Raw genomic sequence first — 25,586 nt, forward strand, 5'->3', positions numbered from 1 at the left:
TAAGATGTTTCTGTATTATTTTCCACACCTCATTAAACTGTTCCTAAACCTCAATTGTGCTTTGTGAGCAATCACAAAGTTGCAAATTCTCAAAGCTGCTACTTAGAAACCTGTGCTTTTTAGCATCCTTCAGCTTTTCTTTTTTGTTTATGGCTTGTGGGCTTATTCACACTTTACAGAGTTTAAAAAGTAACCTAGACCCCATTCCATGCTCTAAAAGTTGAGACAGACATAGTTAATTTTAAAGTAATCCAGCTCTTTTCTTTCCTCTTAAAATCTGAGCTTTTCTTTTTAAAAAATGAAGCTCCAACCCTGTGAAAGAAACATTTGCCAAAAATGAACATTTGCTTGATATATGAATCTTTTTTCTACATACTCTGAAGGGTCATTTTTTAAGTCACTGTATACCTCCAAAGTAGCCTTTTCTAAATGAGACATTGGTTTTGAAACCTAATTCTTTGATGTGTCAGTGACATTTAGGCTTTGTTCACATATATAATATTCTAAGTCTATAATTCAGAAAATTATCTGCTATTCCAGACACAAATAGGTATCATTTTATCTATCTCAAACTTCTTATCATATTTATCTCTATTTTTCTCCATGTATATATTTTCTCTCATTGCTACACAAAGATAAGCTACTTGGACTATTTTATACTGAGAGAAAAAATAAAATAAAAGCCTTTATTTAGGCCAAAGTTACATTTGGCATTTTCTCTCATTTCCTTGTATCAGAAAGTTAAATGCTCAGCTCTTCCCAGAATAGATATTGTCCCCCAAAAAACACTAAAAAAATCACAGAACTGTAGAAACTTTTAAGTTGAAATAACTTCTAAAATCATTGAGTCTTGGTATTGCCCCAGCACTGAGAAGTCCACAGCCAAAGTCATGTCTGTAAGTGCCAGACAGACACACTCTTTAAATGCCTTCAGGGATGGGGACTCCACCATTCTCTGGACAGCCTGTCCCAGTGCTTGAAAACCCTTTCCATGAAGAAACTTTTCCTAATGTCCAATCTAAACCTCCTCTGCTACAACCTGTGGCCATTTTCTCTTGTCCTATTGCTTGTCACTAGCAAGAAGAGAGTGATCCCTGCCTGGCTGCACCCTCCTTTCAGGCAGTCGTAGAGAATGACAAGGTCTCCCATTAGTCTCCTTTTCTCCAGGATAAACAACCCCAGCTCCCTCAGCTGCTCACCACAAGACTTGTGTTCCAGACCCTTCACCAACTCTGTTGCCCTTCTCCAGACATGCTCCAGCCCCTCAATGTCCTTCTGGAATGAGTGGCCCAGAGCTGAACATGGGATTTGAGGTCCTGAGTAAAGGCAGAGTGCTGAGTACAGGGGGATGGTCACTGCTCGGGTCATGCTGGCCACACTACTTCTGATGCAAGCCAGGATGCCATTGGCCTGTTTGGCCACACTGATGGCTTTTTTCCTACTAGGCAGTTTTCTAGCTCCCCTGCCCCAAGTCTGGAGCATTGTCTATTATTCTTGTGGTCCAAATGCAGGACCCAGTACTTTGTCTTGTTGAATTTCACAAAATTTGCCTCAGCCCATTGATCCAGACCATCCAGATCCCTTTGCAGAGCCTTTCTACTCTCCAGCARMACAACATTCCCACCCAACTTAGTGTCATCTGCAAACTGACTGAGAGTGCACTCAATCTCCTCATCCATAAAGATGTTCTAAAGATCCCAACATTGATAAAGCTGTTTATCAGGACTGGTTATAACACGGAGCCCTGGGGAACACCACTATGACTGGACACCAGCTGGGTACAGCTCCATTCACCACTCCCTGGGCCCAGCCACCCAGCCAAATTTTTATCCCRTGAACARTGCACTGGGACAGGTCATGGGCTGTSAGTTTCTTCAGGARAATGCTGTGRGAGRCAGTGAGAAAGGTTTTACTAAAGTCCATAAAAAAATGCTGAAGGATTTCATGTCAGTGGGAGCCAGAGAACGGAAGTGATGTTTATGGACTACACACAGAAATTATTGGGATGTCTTTACTATGTATGTAATGTCTTTACTATGTATCATCTTTTCAGCTATTTTGGGAAAGATCACACCAAACCCTCATACTGTTTTATCTGATAGTTAAATCAGTTTGTGAAGAGGTATGAAATTCCCAAATCTCCATTATTCTCTCTGTTTACCCTATTTAAGGAGACAAAGCTTCTTACAACAGGAATCATTTCATCTTTTCTCTGTGAAGAATCCAGTGCATTTTTGGATGTTATAGAAACTATAGCACAGCAGACACTTAGAGATAGTATCTTCTCTTTAGCTGCTTGTCAATCTTGCAGAGCAATCAAGTCTCTGAAGATTAATCTCTGAAACTGAAATACTTCTCAGCACTTTTAGTCTGGACAGGTCCTGGTTTTGGCAGACTGTTTTGTTTCAAGTTTCTAGATTATCACTCTCCAGGCTCTACAAAATTATTTTATTCGCTTATTACAGAAAGGCAATTCACATTGAGTTCAGGCTGAGAACAAATTTTTCTATAGATGTAATTTCATATTTTCATTTAATCTTCTTCTTTCTTTCTGTTTCTCAGCTGTGGTTTTAAAAATAAGAGCTTGAAAACTCCCTGGTAGTCATTTGATGAAATCATAAGCCTTTTTCTGACAGAAGTCTGCTGCTGAGACACAACCTAAATGCTGCCTTTTGCTGCACAGATGAAAGGCAAGAATAGGAACTTGAAAATAGAACTCAAAGACAATACAAACACCAATGATATTTATCAAAAGTAAAAGGAATAAAAAACCAAAACCAGACATCTAGAAAAACAATAAAGATATGCTATGGATTTAAATTTGTCTTTTCCCTTAAAGACAGAAGTCTCAGTAAATTACTAGGCTTTATTTCTCAGTCATCCAGTGCAGCAATATCTATTTAAAAGTGAAGATTATTATCTCTCCATTCATAGCCAAGTGACACTTTCAGTTTTGCAGAGAAGATGTAGAGCTGGACAGCATAAACAGGTTCTGGTTTGTAGGTATTTTTCTCCATAGCCCTGTGGGGTAACTAAACTGGAATTAAACAAACAAACAAAAAAAAAAACCAAAGTTATTTTATTGCCTGTAGATCTGGTCAAGATCTGTAGAACACATTTAAATGTGGTCTTTTTTCTTCATAGCATTTATAATTTATAGTTTTATATTGGTTAAGAGCCTTTTGATCTTTATAGACTTTGCAGAGGGAAAGTTGTGGGTATGGCTCCATTGCTGGGCTGACTGAAAAAAAAGCTGGCATTTGTTGAGCACCAACAGGGGCTTCCTCAGGCATTTAAGTTTTCAAGTCCAAAATGTGTCCTTGTCAATTTAAATATATTTCACGCACTCAGTCTTTTATTTTTTTTTTCTAATAGATCCATTAATACATTTACCCATTCTAATTACAGAACTCTCATTTCTATTCCTATTGATTTGAGTAGTAATTTTCCCATCAGATTTAATGGTTCAGTACAAGACTATAGATTCTCATCAGAATTAAGTCCCCTGATGCAGCAGCTTTTATAAATTTATGTGGGTCAAGTATGGTAGGTACAACACATGCAAGTTACTAGGATCACAAATTTTCTTCCTAACAAAGCTGCAGTTTTTGCTTTTCTCTGCTGATAATTATTCTATTCTTCTGATTTACAGTTTTGCTGTGACTACTTTGTGTCATCTTTTCAGCTCCTGGGTTACTTTAGAAAACAAATAAATAAACAAACAAACATAATAATTCCATTTACAGAGAGAAGTTTTTTTTCAAAATCCCCAATATGCGAATTGTAGTACCTAACACATACCTAAGCATCAAATAATTTGTTGAGGATCATGGAGGACTGGACAAAATTAATTTCCTAATTCAACGTAAATTCTCAAATTTGTAGAATAGTTTATGTTTGAAGGTACCTATGGATTTCAACTTGTTGAGTTCCCTACCCGCATGAGTTATTCTGGCAGAATTCGTGCTGCTACACATTGTCTGGAGAGATGTTGGACTTAGTACTACTGAGAGCTCCCATCTCTTTGAACAATTTTCCCTGTCAAGCTCATGTAGTGCATCACCTTTCCTTGAAGTGATGATGCAGAAAGAACATTAGTCTGAAATAGTTCCAAAATGTTCTGGGAATTTCTTGTCTCCAAAATCAGAGCTCTGTGAGCAAATTTCCTTCAAACTTTTTTGCCACTTGGACTGAGCGCACTAGATAGGGGATGAGATTGATTTCATCCCCACATGCCTTGAGCACCAGCTTGGTAGAAAGGCCGAGTCAGACTTCTATTGACATATCTCCTTTCCTTCTGAGCAAATTAGCCCATGCTTCTCCCATACCTAAATATCTGAGGTACTCTCTGCGAACTTGTCAATGTAAATTAAGTTGCTTTGATGGGAATCTCATTAGCACCTGCTGCCCTTTGAAGTGTTAGCACTTGGAAATTGTGGCCATCAAAACAATACAGAACCACCCTTTCTCAGCTGTTCTGCTCTCCTTATGCATCACAGCAAAGCAAGTGCAATATGAAATCAAATGCTGTGACTGGTTTCATTCCCTCAAACTCACACAGATAGATTGCTTTGCTTTATCTTGCTATGACCCTTCTTGATTTATGGGGAGCGCAACAACATAAGCTTTGACTAAAGATGTGCTTGCTGGATAAATTAATATCTGAAGGCCATATTCTCGTACGATTTATGTAAATAAAAATCCAAAATGATCCTAGGAATGTAAGCCAGATTGAAATACGTTGCTTCATTGCCTCACTTTTTTCTGTGTATTTTATTCTGAAACTTCTTTATAGTGTACAATGAAATAATCACTCTGTTGTATTCTTTTCTAGGCTCCATACCATTGCTTCAATTTTCATCGCAGTAGATTTTTTTTTTTTTTCCTTTTGATCAGATTATCCAACTACTTGTCTATTTGACATGGGAAGGAGGTCCAGGACCAGCTGCCTGCAGCTGTTTTTTTCTCATTGATCTACACAGAAAACTTGCAATCCCAAACACAGAAGCACACAGACAGAGACTTGCACAAATATAAATGAGAACTAAAARCATGATGCACCAAATAATAGCTTAAACAATGGTTTATTGTTTGCTGGGAACTTGTGCAGCGTGTCTGTCTAGAGGAACATAAGCAGCCGACACTCCTGCTAGACTGATGGATGAAGAACTGTAGTGTTTTAGTGCCTTCTTGTGCTGATGCCTAGAAGTGCAGGTAAGTGAAACATTAAGATGAATTTCATTCTGCTCAGACACAGCGAGGCAAAAAGCTCCTGCTGTGTTTTTCAGCTCTTTGCTGATAATACCCAATAACAACCTAAAATTTCTCAAATAAATACTTTTTCTTTTCTTCAGTGACAGAAAAGAATTTTAACTCAACCAGCAGCCACTGTAATAGTTGGCTCAAAAAAACCCACACGAACCACTTTTATACTAAAAGTGTGGTGCTGGAAGAAGGTGTTGCCTGGAAAGGTGTGATGCTGCAGGAACTGCTCTTAGTCCTTCAGACCCCACAAGCGCCTTGCTCAGAGCTGTACCCAGACAAAGTCAGTCACACAGAAAAGCCTCCCTTTGTTGTGAGCTGGATATTCAGGTCAGTGATGTTCATGAATAGAATTTAGGCAAACTTCACATCCACATAATCATGTGAGGGGAAAGAAGTGGAAGTGAGTTAGAAGGACTAAGAAAAGGGAAGCTGAACTGAATGCACAATGCCATCACATTGCTCCTAAAAAAGCAAAGGGCAGCCCCATTTCCCTCAGTAGATGGATGCAGCACTTCACCCTCTCCTTTGGGCATAACCATAACACCTCCCAGCCTAGCTCCCTGCTTCCAGAGCAAGAACACAAACAAGGTCAAGGTCACTTCAGCTTCATCTTCTTTTTGCCTGTCCAAATATCTGGGAAATGTGAAGAAGTTGGAGTTTGGCAGACTCATACTTTCTTTGCAATATGAGAGCAAATATCCTCAAATCCCTGCCTCCTTGGCTCAATATCCAATTAGGGTTCACTCAAGGGTATAGTCAAAAGGCTTAAGAAACAGAAGGCAAGTAAGATTACCAAATTCATTCTCTTTGTAAATTATTTTGAAATTTTCAGGCTACACATCAATAATGTCAGCGGTGTCACTGTTTGAGAATTGTTTATAGTCTGCAAAAGTATTTTCCTGCCTTTCTTATTACGGAATTTTCCACTTAATCCTGAAATATGTTGCAGGGAGAAAGAGTGGTGTTATGATAACATATCTTTCTGAGGTATGAGTCTTCTACACACTGCATAAAATATAATGAACTGAATTATAGAAAAGAAAATACATACAGAATCTGAAAACATAGATCAAATTCATGGTCTGTTCATCTCTGGAACTTGCTCAAAGAAAATCCCAGAGGAAATTCCAGCTCTTGAATCATTTTGAATGCAGTGGCATTTTGAAAAGCAGCTTTGTAACATTGATGTGTTGAAGATTGCTGCGACTCAATTACTGCACAGGCCTGTATTCTCAAGATGTCCTCGACAGCTGTCAGCCCTGAACACTCAGCCTGGGAGCTAAGGTACAGGCTTGATTATTTCCACTTTGCACATTGTCACCAGCAATAAAGATTGCCCCGTGTGAATTATGTCCCCAGAGATACCTGTGACATCTTTGCACGGGTGCAGTTGATGGAGGCATTGGAAATGTTTCTTCTGCTGAGCCATGAAACTGAATTGATCCTACAGCAAAACCTCCCTTCCCTCAGCCTTCCAGGACCACAAGAAAAAAAAAACAAAACAGAAACACAGGACCAGGGATTTTGGCTTTGAGAGGTTTTTTAATTATTTAAGTTAGCCAATAAAACATTTATCTTTTCATCAAAAACAGTAGAGGGGATGAACTGCATTTCTTTGTGGTAAAATGAAACTATTTTTACAGAGCCAGCATAAATGTCTGTAAATTAAATATCCTGACATTTTCCTGCACAGGAAATAGTAATTTGTTCACAGAAGATATATATAAAAGCCTTAATGCACATTTCCAAATGTAATTACTATTAAGTTTTCTCTACCAGTTTAGCATGTATTTCAGAAGATGTTTATGAAAAAAAAAACCTTTTTCTAAAGGCTGCACTTACTTTATTGAGAGCATTCTGTCACTAGTGTTCCATCAGGCCTCCAGCAAGCTAATCAATTAATTATTGTTCCAAAGAGGAACAACAACAACAAAAAGTCCCAATCCATTTGGGTCACTGTGTGAAATAAAATTGTCGTTACTGTGGGAGTGCCTTTGTCCAAATGCAGAAATATGCTCCAGCCTGGAGCCAGATTTCTGCAGGTCAAGACATCAGCTGATGTCAGCTTGGAGCATGTTATTTTATTTTGCTGTAAAATGAAAAGAGGAGATGCCAGTCCTCTTAACAGAATGACTCTCTTCTTGCTCCCAGAATGATTTTCATTTTGCTCTAAATAAAGGCCTAGCTACTGGCAATGCATTTCATCAAAAATATTCTTAACATTTTCTTCAGTGCTGTTTCCCACCATGATAACAAATGGCTTCATAAACTGGCCTCAATCAATCACATTTTTAATAAGATACAATGGAAGAAGTTCCTTTGTAGYTCTGATTCTCAACACAKATTTAGATTTCTTTGAGGGTAACAAAGATAAATTAAGRACTTACAATTTCAGGTGTATCTTTATACAAGATTATAGAAAAATTCAGAAGAGAAATAATATGTCTTCTGTTGTTTAGTATTGACCAAGTTTATTCTTAGAAAAGTCTGCAGTAGCTTGTGCTTGTATTGTATGTATATGTATATGTATATGTATATGTATATGTATATGTATATGTATATGTATATATTTATTTTTATATATTTATATTTATATTTATATTTATATTTATATTTATATTTATATTTATATTATTTATGACAAGCTATGAACCAGGTATGAGCACTCTGGTAAATCTCACATTCCAACCCAGTAGAGGGCATTGTAAGTATATGCTCAAAAGCCAGTGTATTACGCAAAGCCAGAGATTTCCTACATCATCATTTGAGTTGATAGTTTTTTAGAAAGAACACGCAATATTCTCCCTTCTCTGACAGAAACAGGCAGGCTGTGGAGAGGGGCATGCACTGTTCTCCCCATGCATTGCAGTTTAAACAATAAGCAATGGGTGCCAATTAGAGCAAAGTAAAACATTCTTAAGCATAAGAAAAGTTCTTCTAAGTGCAAGGACAGTTCAGCATCAGAATAGACTTCCTGAATGTGGGAACTTTATCGCTGTAGGTCCCTAAGAAGTGATCAGACAGATGTCTGTAAGGAAAGGGTTAGAGATCCTCCTTGGGAACAGTGTGGAATAAGCAAGCTCCTGAGATGCCCTACAGCCATGATTCCTACAACTGCTTCCAGTACTAAGTGGTTTCTCAGACAAACCATAAACATTTCTTAAATAGGCTCTTGAAATTAGGGTACAAAAGCCCAAAATAACCTATATGGAAGAGGAATGCTGTTACTTAATAACTGAATTAATATTACATTGCAGAGACATCCCTATAAAGGTGAAGAGTAGTTCCCATTTCAGAAACGGCATTTGATCTATGTGTCCACTTAGGTCAATAGGGTCAGATTAAGTTTATGGTTTTGTGTGGCAATCAAGAAACAACCTCTAACAGAAAACAGAAAATTGTTTTCATTAAAGGTTTTCTTGCCTAATCCTTTTTCTGTAAAGTTCAATTTCTATCTGACTGTTAGATAATTTTTTTTTCAAAAGGAAACACAAAAGAGATTCTCTTATTGGTATTCATTCTTTCAGCTTGTACTTGTCCTTGGGATTGCCCCAACCCAGGCACAGGACATTGCACATCTGAAAGCAAAAAAAGACATTCTGTGCAGAAAAATTTTAAAGAATCTTCTGGAAGCATCACAATCAAACATCCATAGCCAAAAGTTAGCAAGGTGGAACGGTAATCAAAAGCGATATAAAACTGTATATGCTATACTTTAATCATTAAAGGGAGTCTACACTCCTAAAGCAGAATTAAAAAGAATAGAGGAAAAATGTATTCTGCATTTACACTTGGGTAAAGTGCATTCTTCTATTTTGTGGGGGTTTTTGCTTGTTGATATTCAGACAGCCACAAATGCAGGCACAGTGGCAAAACAGGAAGATACCTGAGGAAAAGAGTAAGAGAAACTGAACAAGTGGATGGGAGAAAGCAAAGGGAAAACCAAGAAAACAGCAGGAGTTGGAAAGTGCAGGAAAATATCTGGGCTCACTTTAATTTACACCATTCGAAAAGGTGTTCAGGCCCCTGAGGGAAACAGTAAAAGGGATTCATTATAACAGGTATAGCTTATTAATCTCGCCTTGGAAGAAAAATTGATTTTTCTTGAAAAGGAAGGAAAACATGGTTTACAGAAATATATCTCCACGGAGTACAATTCACGCATGGAAATTAGTCCTGCAGGCTATTCTACTGGAAAATTGTGCATGGAAAAAAACAGTTCTGTAAAGAAGACCAGCTTTGCAGCTTAGTCTGATATAACAGCACTATGATAGTTACCTGTGTTCATCTTCACAATGTGAAGTATATAGTAATTATCAGCTACGTTTTTGAAGAAAATTATTCTGTCACATCATGTGACACAATCATATACAAAGTAATTGTGTTTTGCCTGTCTGGAGCATTCATCCACCAAGGGAAGAGAATACGAGAGAGATATTCTCAAGGAATACCTAGAGAAACCTGTGACAGTGTCTTGGTTTGAAAGACAAATGTCTGCCAGGGAAGATGGGAACCTCCCTTGAAATGGAGAATATGACCCCCACTCCCTCCAAATTATTATAACTTTGAAATCACAGGGCATCCAGGCAAAGGTATGGGAAAAGGAATAACAGTTCTTYACTAGAACTTTACAAGGCAAACAAACAACACCACCCCAGTTGAGCAAAGTACTGAGAGAAAACACTCCAAGGGAAAACAGGCTCAGCTTTGGAGCACAAAGTGAATTTATTACCAGCAGAGTCAGAGGAGGATAAGGAAAAGTAAAATAAGCCCTTAAAGATACTTTTTCTTTCCCCAACCCCTCCTTCCTTTCAACCAACAGTTCAGAGTACAGGGCATGGGGAGTTTTGATCAGTTTGCCACCAAGACTTTCTTTCCCTGCTGCACCATGGRGCCCCTCCCACAGGAGACAGTTCTCCATGAACTCCTCGAACGTGGTTCCACTCTCATGAGCAGCRGTAGTCCCAAAWCTGCTGCAACGCGGGTTCCTCCCAARGGCAAACAGTCCTCCCAAAACTGGTGCAGCATGGGTCACTTGTCYGTGCASTGCAGTCCTCCAAGGACACCCTGCTCCAGCCTGGAARCAGGAGCCCTCTCTCTCCACCAGATCTCCCACTGGATCACAGCCTCCTCCAGGCRTCCAMCCACTCTGAYKTRGGCACCTTYTCCACGGGCTGTATGTGGGTCTCTGCATTCCCCAYAGATCCCATGGACTGCAGGGGGACAACCCGTTTTCACTATGGTCCTCACGACRGCRTGCAGAGGAATCTCGGCTCTGGCACCTGGAGCACCTCTTCCCCTCCTTACTCATTGCCCATGGTGTCTCCRTGTTGTTCCCCTCACATGTTCTCACCTCCTCCTCTTCTTTGGCTAGAGAAAAACTATCTCCTTCGTTTTGGTTTTCTTCTTAAATAGTTATCACCGAGGTGTTACTGACATCTCTAAATGKCCCAGGCTTGGCCAGTGGCATGTCCATCTTCAGAGCCATCAGGGATTGGCTTTGCTGGACATGGTGGAAGCTTCTAGCAGCTTATCACAGAAGCCATCTCTGTGCCCACCTGCTACCAAAACCCATGCAAAACAAACACTTGCGCTCATCTGGTGCTAAAACTGGTGGCTAAAATACAAGCAATGCTTTTCAGGAGACACCCTAGATTCTCCAAAGACTATGGGGAGAGCTATAGGCATTTTAGATCAGACAATGAACTTTTAGGATGTTAGAGAATCRCAGAATGAAAGAATGGGTCAGGCTGGAAGGGGCCACAGTTGGTTATCTGGTCAATGTCCCTGCTCAAGCAGGAATATCCTAGAGCACATGGCACAGGATTGCGTCCAGACAATTCTTTAGTATCTCCAGCAGGGAAGATGTGACAACATCTCTGGACAATCTGTTCTAGTGCTCAGTCACCCAAACAGTACAGAAGTTATTCCTCATGTTGCCTCTTGTCCTATTGTTTGGGATCACCAAGAAGAGCATGGAAGCATCCTCTTGGCACCATTCTTTTACATATTTATACACATTGATGAATGCAWCTCTCAGTTGTCTCTTCTCCAGGCTGAACAGACCAAGTTCCCTCAGCCTTTCCTTGTAAATGGTGCACTCCAGTCCCTTAATCAWCTTCATTGYCCTCTGCTGGACCTGCTGCAGGAGTTCCATGTGCTGAGTAGCCCAGAACTSGACACAACTSTCCAGATGTGGCCTCACCAGGGCTSAGCAGAGGGTCAGGTTTCCCCCCTTGACCTRCTGGCASTGCTCTCCCTAATGCAYCCAGGATGCCAATGGCCTTCTTGRCCACAAGGCCACACTGCTGGCTCATGGACGGCTTGGTGTCCACCAGGATCCCCCGTTCCTTCTCTGCAGAGCTGCTTCMCAGCAGGTCAGYSSSCAGCYTGTGTCGGTGCAGGTTATTCTTCCCCCGGGGCAGGACCCTGCACTGGCCTTTGCTGAACTTCARACAGTTCTTCTCTGCCCTCTCTCCAGCCTGTCGAGGTCCTTCTGAAGGGCTGCACAGYCCCCTGGGGTATTGGCCACTCCTCCCTGCTTTGTGTCATCAGCAAASTCTCCCAGGAGGCATCTGTCCCTTTGTCCAAGTCACTGACACTCACTGAAGTCAAGTGAAGCAATACTGTACCCAGAATAAAATGTAATGGGACACCACTAGTGACAAACCTCCAGCTAGACCCTGTGCCACAGATTGTGRCCTCCTGGGATCTGCTTTTACTCAGCTCTTAATCCACCTCACTGGTCCACTAAAATCCACATTTCCTGAGTTTGTCTATCAGGATATTGTGAGAGACAGTGTCAAAAATCTTGCTGAAGTTAAGGTAGACAATAGTAACAGCTCTCCTTTCATCTGCTCAGGGAGTTATTTCATTGTAGAAGGCAACTATGTTCATCAAACATGGTTTACATTTTGTGAATCCAGGCTGACTACTGCTGATCACCTTCTCGTTCTTTACATGCATAGAGAGAGCCTCCAGAACGAGGCACTCGATCTTCTCTCCAGAGACTGAGACGAGACTGACTGGACAGCAGCTCTCTGGGTCCTCCTTATTGCCCTTTTTGAAGACCAGGATGATATTTGCTTTCTTCCATTCCTTAGGAACCTCTTGTGACTGCCACAGCCTTTCAAAGATGATCTTGAGCAGCCTCAGTATGGTATCTACCAACATCTTCAGCTCTTGTAAATGCATCCCATTAGGGCCCATGCACTTGTGGATGTCATGTTTGGCCAGGTGTTCTCTAACCCAATTCTCCTGGACCAAGGGAGTCTTCCTTCCAACATTCCTTTACTCTGGTCTTCTGGGCCAGAGATTCTCGAGGGCTGGTATTACCAATGAAGAACAATGAGAAGGCATTCTTTAACTCTGCCTTCCCTGCATCCTCTGTTACCAGGGTCCCCCTTCATTGTAATCCTTTGTTTTCCTCTTGTTATTGATGCACTTGAAAAAGCTTTTGTTGATGTCCTTGACATCCTTGGCTCAATTTAATTCCAGAGGCCAYTTGGCCTTCATTGTCTCATTTCTGCTCACTCTGACAGCCTCTCTATATTCTTTCCAAGTGGCCTGACCCTGCTTCCATCTCCTGTGTGTTTTTTGCTTATGCCTGGGTAATAGCAGGAGTTCTTTATTCATCTTGTCCCCTTTGCCTGATATTTTTGCTCATCAGGATGCATTTCTTGCATCAGGATGCATTCTTGAGCCTAAAGGAAATGATTCTTGGATATCACCATACTCTCTTGGACCCCCTTCCTCGCAATGCCTGTTCCCATGGGATTCTTCCAAGAAAAATTAGATTAAATTTAATTGAATTAGTTCTCCAATTACATTGAGAGTAATCACTCCTTTAAGGTCACATCCTCCTCAGTCACTGAATTCAATTTGAGATATTTATTATAATATGTAATTCTATGTATCTATATATAATATATATAATAAATATACATAGGACAAATATACACTAAATACATAGTATATATTTATCCTACATAGCAGCTCCATTAAGAAAGAGCTCCAACTCTAGCACAGTGACATTTCATCTGATRTATAAAAATCAGAGAGATTCAGGTGTCGAGATTGAAGAAGCTACTACATGTGGCTGTGCATCTGTGCACCAACACCCACTCCAATTTTATTCAGGAAGCAAGATAACCTTGAATTTACTGCTTTCCTTGTAAGGATACTTGGAACAACATGGTTGTTTGGTCAGCATGACTCTAACAGCAAGGCAACCCCAATTAATATGGAGAAAGAATTATTGCCTCACCTACAATTCATGTCATGACAATGACAATGGCAAAAAAGGGATGACTTGTCTGWGGTGCTACATCCTAGTGCAGGTAGYAGTTGAGGCACTCAATGGATATGGTACTTTCAGAAGTTGTCTGCTTCTGCTCGATTCTGAGTTCCTAAATGTGGTCATGCAACATTTTTTGCACCTGTGAGCACACATTTCTAGTGATAATRGCAATGACAATGATAATCAGCACTACTGCCCTTTCAAAAGAGCCAAGTCACACTTGTCAAAGCCCTTAAAAAGTTGGCTGAAGATATAGTCTACTAATGCTTCTGAAAAACTCCTGATATTCTATGGTCTTTAAATGACCCCTGTTTCATTCACTTTTGAACACAGGGTCCAGCAGTATTACTTAATCATAAAGGGAAGAGGGTATGTAGAAAAAGGAGAGAGAGTGAAAAAATTGAAATTTTCCTCTGTCACAATTTGAATGTAGATCTGTCCCTAGATTAAAATTGGTAATTTATTTAAAAAAAAAAAAAAGTTTTTAAAAATAAAAAACCTTATTAAGCAGAATAATYATTGCAACCATACCTCTGTTTCTCTCAGGAGAATAAGAAAAGTCACATTGACTGAAAAAATTCATTCTTTCTCAAGGATAACACCTTTCCAACAGGAAACTTTTATTGATTTTTCATTACTTAAACAAAGTCCACCGAGGGCCAGAAACCTAAAAAAAAAAGTCCTTTGAAATCTTTTAGGAATTTGATTTTGCTTATTTTGTGTGAAAGGCAGAAAAGCATGATGAGAACAACAGCATATAAAAGTGCATTACACCATCAGGAAAGGGCTTAATATATGAGCAGATTAAGGTCTAAAGTGGTTTTAGCTGAGTCTACTTACTGAGACACTCAAAAAAATTAGCTTTTAAAGCTTTTTGAGGTAATTTTTACTCAACTTTAGTTGTAGCTTTGCTCAGCTTTGTAAGACACTTAAGCAATTAGAGATAAATTTTATAAAAATGCACTTCTCTTCCTTGGAGAAATGTTGCTGTTGTTACTTGCAAGAACCTCTATGCACTTAACTCCTCTTGAAAATCCCAGTGGGTACATATCTGCATATTTTTATAGTCAGATTCTTGTGTGAACTTGCATCATGACTGAATTTTCCTAAGCTGAAGGAACTTTTTTTTTAAAGGACAGACAATGAGTACCAAGTGCTCAGCTTGAATCATTATTTTTTTCACTATCTTGTCCAGATCCTCCCATTATTTCTGCCTTCTGATTTAATATTTAAAAATTGTTAAGCAATTATTGCTGATTTAGAGGAAATCAGGCTTGTAAAATAGTCGTGATCCTTAGAGGATTTCATTGTAGAATACCAGGAAAGCTTTGGTGCTACATATTCATATTTCTATAAATGAGAGTTATACACAGGTAATTTGTAAGTCCCAGGAATAATTTTTAATCTGGCAGAAAAAAAGAAAAAAAAAAAAAAAAAAAAAAAAAAAAAACCTTTTGAGTTCTGGTCATTACAACTACTGATTCAGGAACCAAACAAGCATCTTGAACTTGGTGAAGAAAAATAATTTTCTTGGTCCTGATATCTAAGAAGCTATTCTCTGTGACCCATTAAAAAAACTTGCCCAGCATTTAAGAGTATTAGAAGGTGACCACATCAATAGCACTTAGCAATCTTGATGCACCACTGTAGGGTAACCTGGACTGGATTTCAAGAGCATCTTCATTGTGTTTMTAGCTAAGGACTTGCTGAGACCATCAGAGCATTATAAACTCTCTATGATATACYTTTATAACATGATAAACTCCATGAAATAGTTTTGACACATTCCTTTACTTAAAAGTACTCCGTTAGAAGTGATTGTGTTGTAATTTCTAAGAGACATTTTCTAACCAGCCTACTCTTTTCAGTGTTATTAAAAATGTGATATACAGCTGATCCTATCTGACTCAACTTTGGCTAAGAAACTGTTGGTTTAGCCTGAAATATTTTCTTTTCAGATAGAAATAAACTAGGAATTCTTATGTTTCTGTGGGATTTGTTAATGCCTGTGAATATGTTACATGATTTAGTGTTAAATTGTGCATAAGTTTTGTTAAATACTTGAGTTMATATCTCCATTTTGATTTTCTTTTTCACATAAAATGTATGTTTTAGATTTGTTTTGTTTTTTAACAGATAAATTTCAGTTACTTCTTTGACTAAGTGCTTCATGTATTGAAATATGCAGTCATTTTCATAATTCTGGTGGCATTAACATCACTTCTAGTGGTAATAAATTTCTGAAAGCTGCTTGAAAGATATGACTTACCACTAAGCAATTATTTTTCTAGAATTTTGAAATAAATTTATTGCGAGAATTTCTCTGCTTGTCTGATGATAGAAATTAAGTCAATATGAGTCACATGAGAAAAAAAAAAAAAAAAAAAAAAAAAAAAAAAAAAAAAAAAAAAAAAAAAGAACAGTTTATAATCCTCAAGGATAATGGCCTGAAGCTCCGGAGAGAAAGATTCTCCCGCTTAGCATGGAGTTATATTTATAATCCTTTTGGAAGAGTAGGCCTAAGTTTTTTTAAAGGTCTGATCGAGAACTTTGATGATTATAAATGCTGATTTTTTCGGTATTTTAGGAGAAAAGCAAATTACAAAGATTTGGAAGAAAAATAGTGTTGTTCCAATAACTGGGAAGTATAAATAAAAATTCTCTGACTAGTGATGRGCCCTTTCATTCTGATTTTGTTCATGAATATAGAATAGAACTGTTCCATCTGGACTCAATTAAAAAAAGGTTAGCAGATCAATCAATGTAGTTCATAAAAAAAATTACAAGTTTTTATAATCCCAGTTAATTTCCAAGAAAAGGGGTTAGAACTAGAAGTCTTATCTCTGTATTTAATTCAGATATAGTTGCTGTCTTCATTTTTTGATACCTGTACTTCAAGGAAAGAATATTGCTACATTGGGGAAAACTTATAGAAAATCCACAAAGATGGTTAAAGGACTGAGAAACAAACACTTTCATCAAGGATTAAGAAAATATGGAATTAGTTCATGCAGGACTATCACAGAGTAAGATTACCTATAGACATTAATAATAATATCTTAAAATAACTTTGGCAATAAATAATTGTAACAGCAGAATGAGATATAGCAAAGCTTGATGACTGGATAAGAGGAAGGTAGAGAATTTCACAGATGTGCAAAAAGAAGGTACCAATAAATATCTGAACACTTGTATTCTATTATTGATCACTGAAATCGTTCAAGTAAATGTAATTTATCCTTAAAAATATTAGTTAGAGTATATACATTGAATTTCATTTTATGAAAGGCAACATTATACTTTATCAGCTAAGTCAATAAGACTTCCAAAGTATCACAACTAGTGTTAGGGTCTACTCAGGAAGTAAACCATGTTACAGAAGGAAGGATTGAACTAGATAAAAGGTATTTCACTTTATATAATATGCATTTTTATTTATAATTTATATAATACACATTTTTATCCTAACTTCTGTCTTCCAGTCTCTATTTGTATTATAATACTTCGTGCTTTTATAGTGTTTTTCATGAGAGCACTGATGTTTGCCCAATTTAAGCCTACTAAACTCTCTCCTGAAGGAAGTAGGTGACTGTATAATCTTTTGAATGACTCATTTGGCCCAAAAGATTGATTTTAATGATAAACCATTCACTTGCACAATGGTAATCATTATGTTGAAGCCATAGGGCAATTCACCAGTTTTTATCTTTCATAAAATTATAAATAAATAAATATTTRTTATCAATTTATTTGTGTATTATTCTTATCATTGCAGGTGGTTCCAGTTKAGAAGGTTAAATTCTATTTTCAGAAGTCCTTTATGCTCTAATCCTCAGAGAAATGTAAGTCTCTAAGGGTTATTAGYATTGCAGATATCATGCAGTAATTAYCATTAAATAGTAAATGTTGAAAATACTGGGTCACCYGAATCACTCAGGCAACATCAAGTATAGAGAAACCATGATACTAAATTATGGTTTTCAACATAATAGTGAATGTTTACATATGAATTGCCTGATTCTCAGTAACAGTAATTTGTTTTTAACCTATTCAACAAACTGTAGAAAAGTTTAGAATTCTATAAAGTTCATAATCTTTATTTACCAAAATTTTAGGATATGATTCAGGGTACTATAGCAAAGAAATTTCTGTATGATCTCATGAAGAACATGGTTTTTACATATCTGTAAGAAACCAGTGCTTATAATTATTGAATCCCCTATGGGACAGATATGCAGTGTAATATTCTCATTTCTCCCATGTAGGAATTATACCCACATCTAAATAACTTGCTGATCTTCTCAGTCCTGCTTCTCAAACTAACAGCAAAGGCAATACTCTGATGTCCTTATCATTAGATTTGTATTTGAAGTAGATTTCATAGCACTGCAGAGAAAGTGCCTGGGAACCATAGGAGAGTCCTCGACATTGATAAAATCATCAGATCTACATTAGAAGAATTAGATTAATTTCTAAAAAAATAAAGGGACAAATAAAAAAAAGGTCTGGTACTGTTGATGGGATTACTATCATAATGAGAAATACTTTCAGAGACAGAATAACAYTGCCTTAAGAGAAGCATTTCACTGCTGATTTTATATCTGTGGGTAMATGCTGTTACCATCACCTTACAGAGCCTATGTGAGTCACCCACAGCCCTTCACCAGAGTGCTTCTSTGATGAAGCAATCTTCCAGAGAACAGAGAGAGTAAATTGTTCATGTAAAATTGTGCAGAGCTCCAATGAAAAGAGAAATTTAGCATGCTCAGGTAACGTCAGCCCTTCTGCCTTTTATTCCATGAACTTCCATTGAGGTCTTTGGAGTCAGAGTTTTTARGGAGGCATTCAGTCCGGTAGTGCTGTTTTGGTGTGATGGGATGAATGATAATGGGGGCCTGACACTGAGAGGTCCCTTACTGCAAAATTTTTGAGGCTTCAGAAGTTTTTTGTATATTACATCAGCCTGAAATTAAAGCTTTCAGAAGATTTTCAAAAAAATAAAAAAGGAATCACAGCAATGACTCCATTTATGATCAAAAGGCTCTTTTTTTTTTTCATGCAAGTTTTCTCTTTTCCCCTGGGAACAGGCTGGAGGCTGTATGCTGAACTGCAAAGAAGATTTCCCTTGAATATGTTACCAAAACCAGTGTCTCAAAAGACATTTTGTTTTCAGTAGAACAGTGTTTAACGATAAAAAAAAAACATTTTCTGAAGGTGTTTTGCCTGTTCACTTGATGAATTAGGCAATAGTCTAAGGTACTGGGATAGCACAGAGCCCTAAATATGTCACGAGTCTAATTAGGAAAAACATAAAAATGTATGTGGAATTTCACTGCAAGATTATGTTTGTAATGACTTCTTAGGTAAAACAATAGAAAATACATCTCTCTTTTAGGACTACCCACAGCATTCAAGTCTGACTGTCTTGCAATTAATTTCTTTTAGGACTACCCACAGCATTCAAGTCTGACTGTCTTGCAATTAATTTCTTTTAGGACTACCCACAGCATTCAAGTCTGACTGTGTTGCAATTCATTTTTAAAGTGCTCAGTGGTAAAAACCTCAAATAGGATCCCTCAACTCTGTTTGGAGATAGCCTTATTCACCTGAAAGTACTTCATTAAGGCCATTAGGTTTGCCATGAGTTTCTTTTTCCTCATCTGCTTCCTTAAAATAGCCTGCTTTGGTTGGAAGTGACTGACAAATGCAAATGGATTGGGTATCAGGTTGTCATAATTTAACCCCAGACAGAAACTAAAAGCCTTGGAGTTGCTTACTCATACTACCCGCAGGTGGGATGGGGAGGACAAATAAAAAAAAAAATTAAAACCTATGGGTTGAGAAAAGAGTAGTTTAAGAACTGAAATAAAATATAAGAATAATGGTAATTATAATAAGAGTGGGTAATCGAGTTTAGGTCAAATAAACATTTAAAATAAACATTTATGGTCTCAGATTGTTGAAAATACATGGCAATATATGTGTAGTGATTTGCAATAATAATTTGGTAAACAGGTGAAATTCAATTTAAAAGGAAGAARTGTGAAAATATATTTATGTTGCTTTTGTCAGAAGTCAACCTTTAGAAAAGTTTAATCTTTCAGAAAGAAGAAAATTTGTTCTAAATTTCTGCTCTCACAAATGAAATTAATTCCTATTATTTCTTTTTCCCGTCCTATGTAATGTCATTACCACAATCTTCTCTACTGATGGTAGATTGGTAAAATTGGTAAAATCTCTACTGATGGTAGATTGGTAAAATCTCTGTAATAAACTGATAATTTTCTATGCTATTCCGACACAACTATAAAAGAATGTGTGATCAATCTTTGTACTGAATTGATCGGAAATTCATAATATAAATAATTGKATTTTAATTAGCTCTTTCAACAGTCTATTTCTGAAATTTGTTACAGATAATCAGCTACTATACTACTGTAGACCAGCAATAATTAACATTCAGTTTTCTGGCACTAATCGCCGGAACCATGGCTTGCTTCCTAGCATTTAGGGCAGTCCTTGAAAATAATGTGATAAAGCACTCAAGAGCATTGAGCCAATTAGCGTGCTTGGATGAGTGAGTTTTCCAAGCCATCTGATTTYAAAAGTGGGTGCCTCATGCTGTGGAATATTGTCTCTGCTGAATTTCCAAAAGGCTGTTCCATTAAATAATGGGGCTGGATAGAGAAGGAAAGTGGAATCAGAATATATTAACCTGAAATGAAAATATGCTAGTTTATCAAAAGAAATGAAAGCCAGTTAAAAAAAAAAAAAAAAAAAAAAAAAAAAAAAAGTAGTGTCTAGTAGAAAAGGGTCTAATGTACTTGTGTACTTGTGAACTTTTCATCCCATTCCAAAAGCAAGATTTCCATTATATAGCAAGCATATAATGCATAGGTAAACTATGGTTATGTTACAATGAGAGTCAACATTTCAGAATGTTTTGTGGAATCCAGAGGGTTACACTCTCTRTGTTGTTTTTCTTATGATTTAAGAGGTTCAGCATCTCTGAATGCCATGTTCTTTTTAACATTTATTAAAAAGATTCACATTTCTGTGAATGTTGCAAAAACATCCCATAAGTTTTAGGGAAAATTCCAACTTGTTCACAAGATCCAAAAGCAGCTGAAAATTCCTTTTGGTTAACACATGCCATTAAATAAACAAATTGGCTGTGTTTTCTGTGTCCACTAAATTTGCACACAGCAAATTTATTAAAATAAATATATCTGTTAAAAAATATATCTGTTATTGAAAATCATGCTGTTAAGCAGAACCTGCAARTTATGACCGGTTTATTCTCATGTGGTTTTTATCTAATGTACTAGCAAAATACTAGCAAAGTCTGATTTATGCATTTAGGGTTCTTAAGTTTATAACCTACTAATAATGTAGTACTTAACTAGAAAAACCTCAATTAAAACACAATTCTAGATTTTTTTTTAATTATTAATCTATGTTTTAATAGGAGGAAATGAGGTCTACAGTATATTATTAGAAAAAAAATGAACAGTTTTAATCTGTTGATGATAGATGATAAAAATTCATTTATATCTGTTTTCTATGTTACATCTTAAGAGGCATGGAACAGTGAACTGCTTCATTAAGTCCCATCCCTACTCACATGCCTTCATTTCCATGTGAAGAAAATGTGAGTACACGCAAGGGAAGAGGAGCCATGGCAGAACATTTTGAAAATTACATCTAAACACCAGCTCATATGCCCATCTATGGAGAGGAATATTTTTTTCTCTATGTTGACAAGTGAGACRTTTCAGGATCATTCTAATAGCACTGTGGCTAAAAATCCCCACATGCTTGCTCCGTTTTCAGTATTAGTTGCTCTGACCAGAAGTGTTTCTTTCAATCTTTCTACCCCTAATATGAAATCTGAATTTCAAGGATCATCTTGGAAATCACCCCACGCACAATCCCAGAATGCTGAAGTTGTATTCCTCAAATGCAAATACAAAACTGAGTACAGGTATTTGTCACAATGACTGATGCATCCACCACTGAACTGAATTAGCTGCACATTTTCCTTWAAAAAAGCCTGACAAAACCAACCAACCAACCAAAAAACAACCACATCAAAAAACCCTCAAAAAGGTACTAAAATTGATTGGAGGAAATTACTGTGAGAAGCTAGGACGTGAGATGCCTATATAGAGTCCTTTCAATAGATTTTGCCCTTTCAGAGGTAAGCTCAGTGATGSGGAAGGTAACTTTTAGCTTCTGAAAACCTCACTAGCTGCTGAGAAAAATAATACAGATTGAAATGTCAAGGAGCTCCCTGAGATGTAGGAGATCAAGGAAAAATTGCTGAACATTTCCTTCATCCTGAGGATCAAATCTCTCAAGAAGATACCACACAATAAATGGTATGCAGCAATGTGGAGAAACATTAAAAAAATACAAACCCAGCAAACCCACCAACCAAATGAACAAACATCCAAAATCCAATGAAAAAGAATCTCCTTCCAAAAGCTATTAAAAAAACCCAAAACATTAGGAGAAGAAGTTTTCTTCAGTAATTCTAGCTTCCTGGATTATGCTGTGAATTATCACACACTTCTCATCCAAAGGAATCCAAAACAGGATTTCCACCTGGATGTACTAGCCCAGTCCTCCTGCCTTCGTAATGATCCAAGTGGCAAATGATTTTCTGCATTTGAAAATAAAATGGAATGCTTTAAGACGTGCATGTTCTTTCCTGAGCCCTTTTCAYGCTCACAGTCCTGCAGACCGAAGGGGTAGTTGGTATGATACTTCCTCAGCTCCTAACATAGTTCTCATTAATTTCTGTCCCTCGTGTGCACTTGTGAAAAAGAGAAACACATGGGTCTGGTCTCTTACTTTAATCATCCCAATCAAGTCATTCCTTTGATCAACATCACAAATCGCAGTACATTGCATATTCTGCAGCAAATAAGAGAAGGGTGTGCTGTAGATTGATATTCAAATGGCACATAAAAGATCTGGAGAAGAGATCAAAGAGGAGAATGTTGTGTTTGGGCTTGTCAGTTGTGTTGTACTGTATTACTCAATTCTTTGGTTCACAAGGGTTCTGAAAACAGGCTGGCTCCATGAGCTGCTAGAGGAAAACTCACTTTCTATTGGCTATTCAGAGAGCTCTCATGCCARCCTTTTATTGACTGTTTTCTAAATTGATCACAAAACAACTGAAGAGGTATGAAAATATGTATTCACACAAGGAATATCTAAAACAGTCACTGTGCTTTGGGTCACGCAACATCATTTTTCAGCCCATTAAGTGCTKGTACATTGCTTCCATTACCAAGGTGCTTATATATGGCTTCCATTATCAYGCCCTTTCTAGCGAGACATGAAAGTTCTGCTGTGTCCTTCACAGATGGGAGAACTGAATATCTAAAACTTAAGATCAACACTGAGTTTCTTTTGCCCTATTCTCTCTACGCGATATACTATGTCCTGCAAGGACCCTATATCAGCTCCCTTTCTAATTCTGAACACACATATCACCTAATCTGTTCCTATCATATGGTTATCCATCAGCAATTAGCCCTTTTTTATTCCTCTGAAAATTAATAGCATGGCCCTGCCCTTCAGTTCAGTTCCTTCAAAAGCATTTGAAGCCTGCATTTATGCATGTTGTTTTTTTCTGGTTTTGTTGTTTGTGTTGAGTTTTTATTGGGTTGGTTGTGTTATTATTGTTATTATTATCATTCTTTTCCTAGCACTTATTATTATTATTATTATTATTATTATCATTCTTGTGGCAAGGGTACCATTATTGTTTGTTTTTCCTTAATAAACACAGAATCCATGAATGGGTAAGATTGAAAGGCACCACAGTGGATCATCTGGTCCAACCTCCCTGCTCAAGCAGGGTTATCCTGGAGCACATGGCTCAGGATTATATCCAGATGGCTCTTGAATATCTCCAGTTGGGAAGACTCTACAACCTTTCTGGGCAATCTGTTCCAGGGCACAGTCACCCACACAGTGAAGAAGTTTTTCCTCATATTCAGGTGGACCTTCCTATGCACCAGTTTCTGTCTGTTGCCTCTTGTCTTACTGCTTGGGGAYCACCAAGAGGAACCTGGAAACCTCCTCTTGGCACCATTCTTTTACATATTTATACACAYTGATGAATGCACCTCTCAGTTGTCTCTTCTCCAGGCTGAATAGACCAAGTTTCCTCAGCCTTTCCTTGTAAATGGTSTACTCCAGTCCCTTAATCATCTTCATTTCCCTCTGCTGGAACTGCTGCAGGAGTTCCATGTACTGAGGAGCCCAGAAATGGACACAACTCTCCAGATGTGGCCTCACCAGGGCTCAGCAGAGGGTCAGGATTCTCCCCTTGACCTGCTGGCAGTGCTCTCCCTAATGCATCCAGGATGCCACTGACCTTGGCCACAAGGCCACACTGCTGGCTCATGGACAGCTTGGTGTCCACCAGGATCCCCCGTTCCTTCTCTGCAGAGCTGCTTCCCAGCAGGTCAGCCCCCAGCCTGTGCCAGTGCAGGTTATTCTTCCCCCGGGGCAGGACCCTGCACTGGCCTTTGCTGAACTTCAAACAGTTCTTCTCTTCCCTCTCTCCAGCCTGTCGAGGTCCTTCTGAAGGGCTGCACAGCCCCCTGGGGTATTGGCCACTCTTCCCAGCTTTGTGTCATCAGCACACTCTCCCAGGAGGCATCTGTCCCTTTGTCCAAGTCACTGATGGATAAGTTAAGCAATTATGTGCCAGTGTTGAGTCTTGGGCAACACCACTAGTGACAGACCTCCAGCTAGACCGTGTGGCACTGATTGTGACCCTCTGGGATCTGCTGTGTTTTATTTTCTCAGAAGCCCTGTGCTTTCTTCCTCTTTTGTATATTTTAAAATTTCCTAGCACATATCATCCACCTATATATGTAAAATTTACCATATGAAAYAGTGTATTTGCCTAACAGTAAGCACATGCATCGCTTTTTGCAGAATCATGGCTCCAGTGTGCAAATCATAAATCTGGAGAGGGCTGCCTGTGGCTCTGGCTGGGCAGCTGTACAAATGGCTGGCAAATAAGGAGCCACCAGACACTTCCCTCTCCTTGCTTTATAGGAGTGGTCCACATCCCAAGGCACATGCCTATTCAGTAAAAGAGAAATGCAGGCACTTCTTCCTGTGCTTCTGTTTCTCAGATCGAGGTTTGGGAACACTTACAGTGGGACAAGTAACTTATGCCAAGTCACAGTGGTTATTTGCATTGTGATCATCAGGGTGCAAGGCAGGACTGGATGGTGATTCCCAGAATTAAATACTCTCCTTTTCTTGGAGTACTCAGYAAAGAATGAATAGCTAATTAGTAATTTGCCTTGGTGTTGTAYGGTCAGTGTAACTACCCTTGGATTTGTCGTTTCATTCAGCTGGGAGGAATTAAGCTAAAATAATGTGCAAAAAAGCCTCGTGGTTTTTCTTGCTTTTCTTTTTCTTCCCTAATCCATTTCAAAGCCTTGAGCTCTTACACAGGGCTTTTTGGCATACCTGAATGCCTTTGTCTGGTTAGCTCTCAGAGAATGATTTCATGGGGGCATCCTTTTAACTTCATATGCTGGTAGCAAGATGTGTCCTTATTGGGCTTGGTATTTGCTGATGATGGAGTAAATGCTTGTGGAGGTGAGATATCAGCATGCTCATGGCCTTTTACTAAGCATATTTCCATATTTCACCAAGGCTTTTTAAGTACTTGGTACAGAAACAGCTCTGTTTATTGRAGGTGCTTGTTCCCCAGCCTCCTGGGACTGTGCCCAGTTGCAATCACAGCAGTGTTACAGCAGTTCCTTCCTGTCCCTTTGATGTAGCATTTGCTTTTTAAATTCCTGCTGCTTTCACTCATTTTTCTCAGTCTGCTTTWTGGCTTCTTTTCTGAAGGTACTGGGGCTCTTTCAGGGACAAAGCTTTAATAGGGAGCGCATGTTTCTCCCATTTCACTGTTTTATTAATTCATAGTGTTAAAGTTTGAGGTATTTAACAGCTCCAACAACCCCTGCAAGGACTG

General features: G+C 38.2%; 1 pseudogene; it reads right to left on the reverse strand.

The window, feature by feature from the left end:
* Window positions 1-1,342: 1,342 nt before the first annotated feature.
* LOC130584939 (uncharacterized) overlaps window positions 1,343-25,586 on the reverse strand; it is a 39,696-nt pseudogene continuing 15,452 nt past the window's right edge.

The sequence above is a fragment of the Malurus melanocephalus genome, unplaced genomic scaffold (genome assembly GCF_030028575.1).
Source record: "Malurus melanocephalus ecotype Western Australia unplaced genomic scaffold, MMel_1.1 scaffold_799, whole genome shotgun sequence".
In the NCBI taxonomy this organism is placed as follows: domain Eukaryota; kingdom Metazoa; phylum Chordata; class Aves; order Passeriformes; family Maluridae; genus Malurus; species Malurus melanocephalus.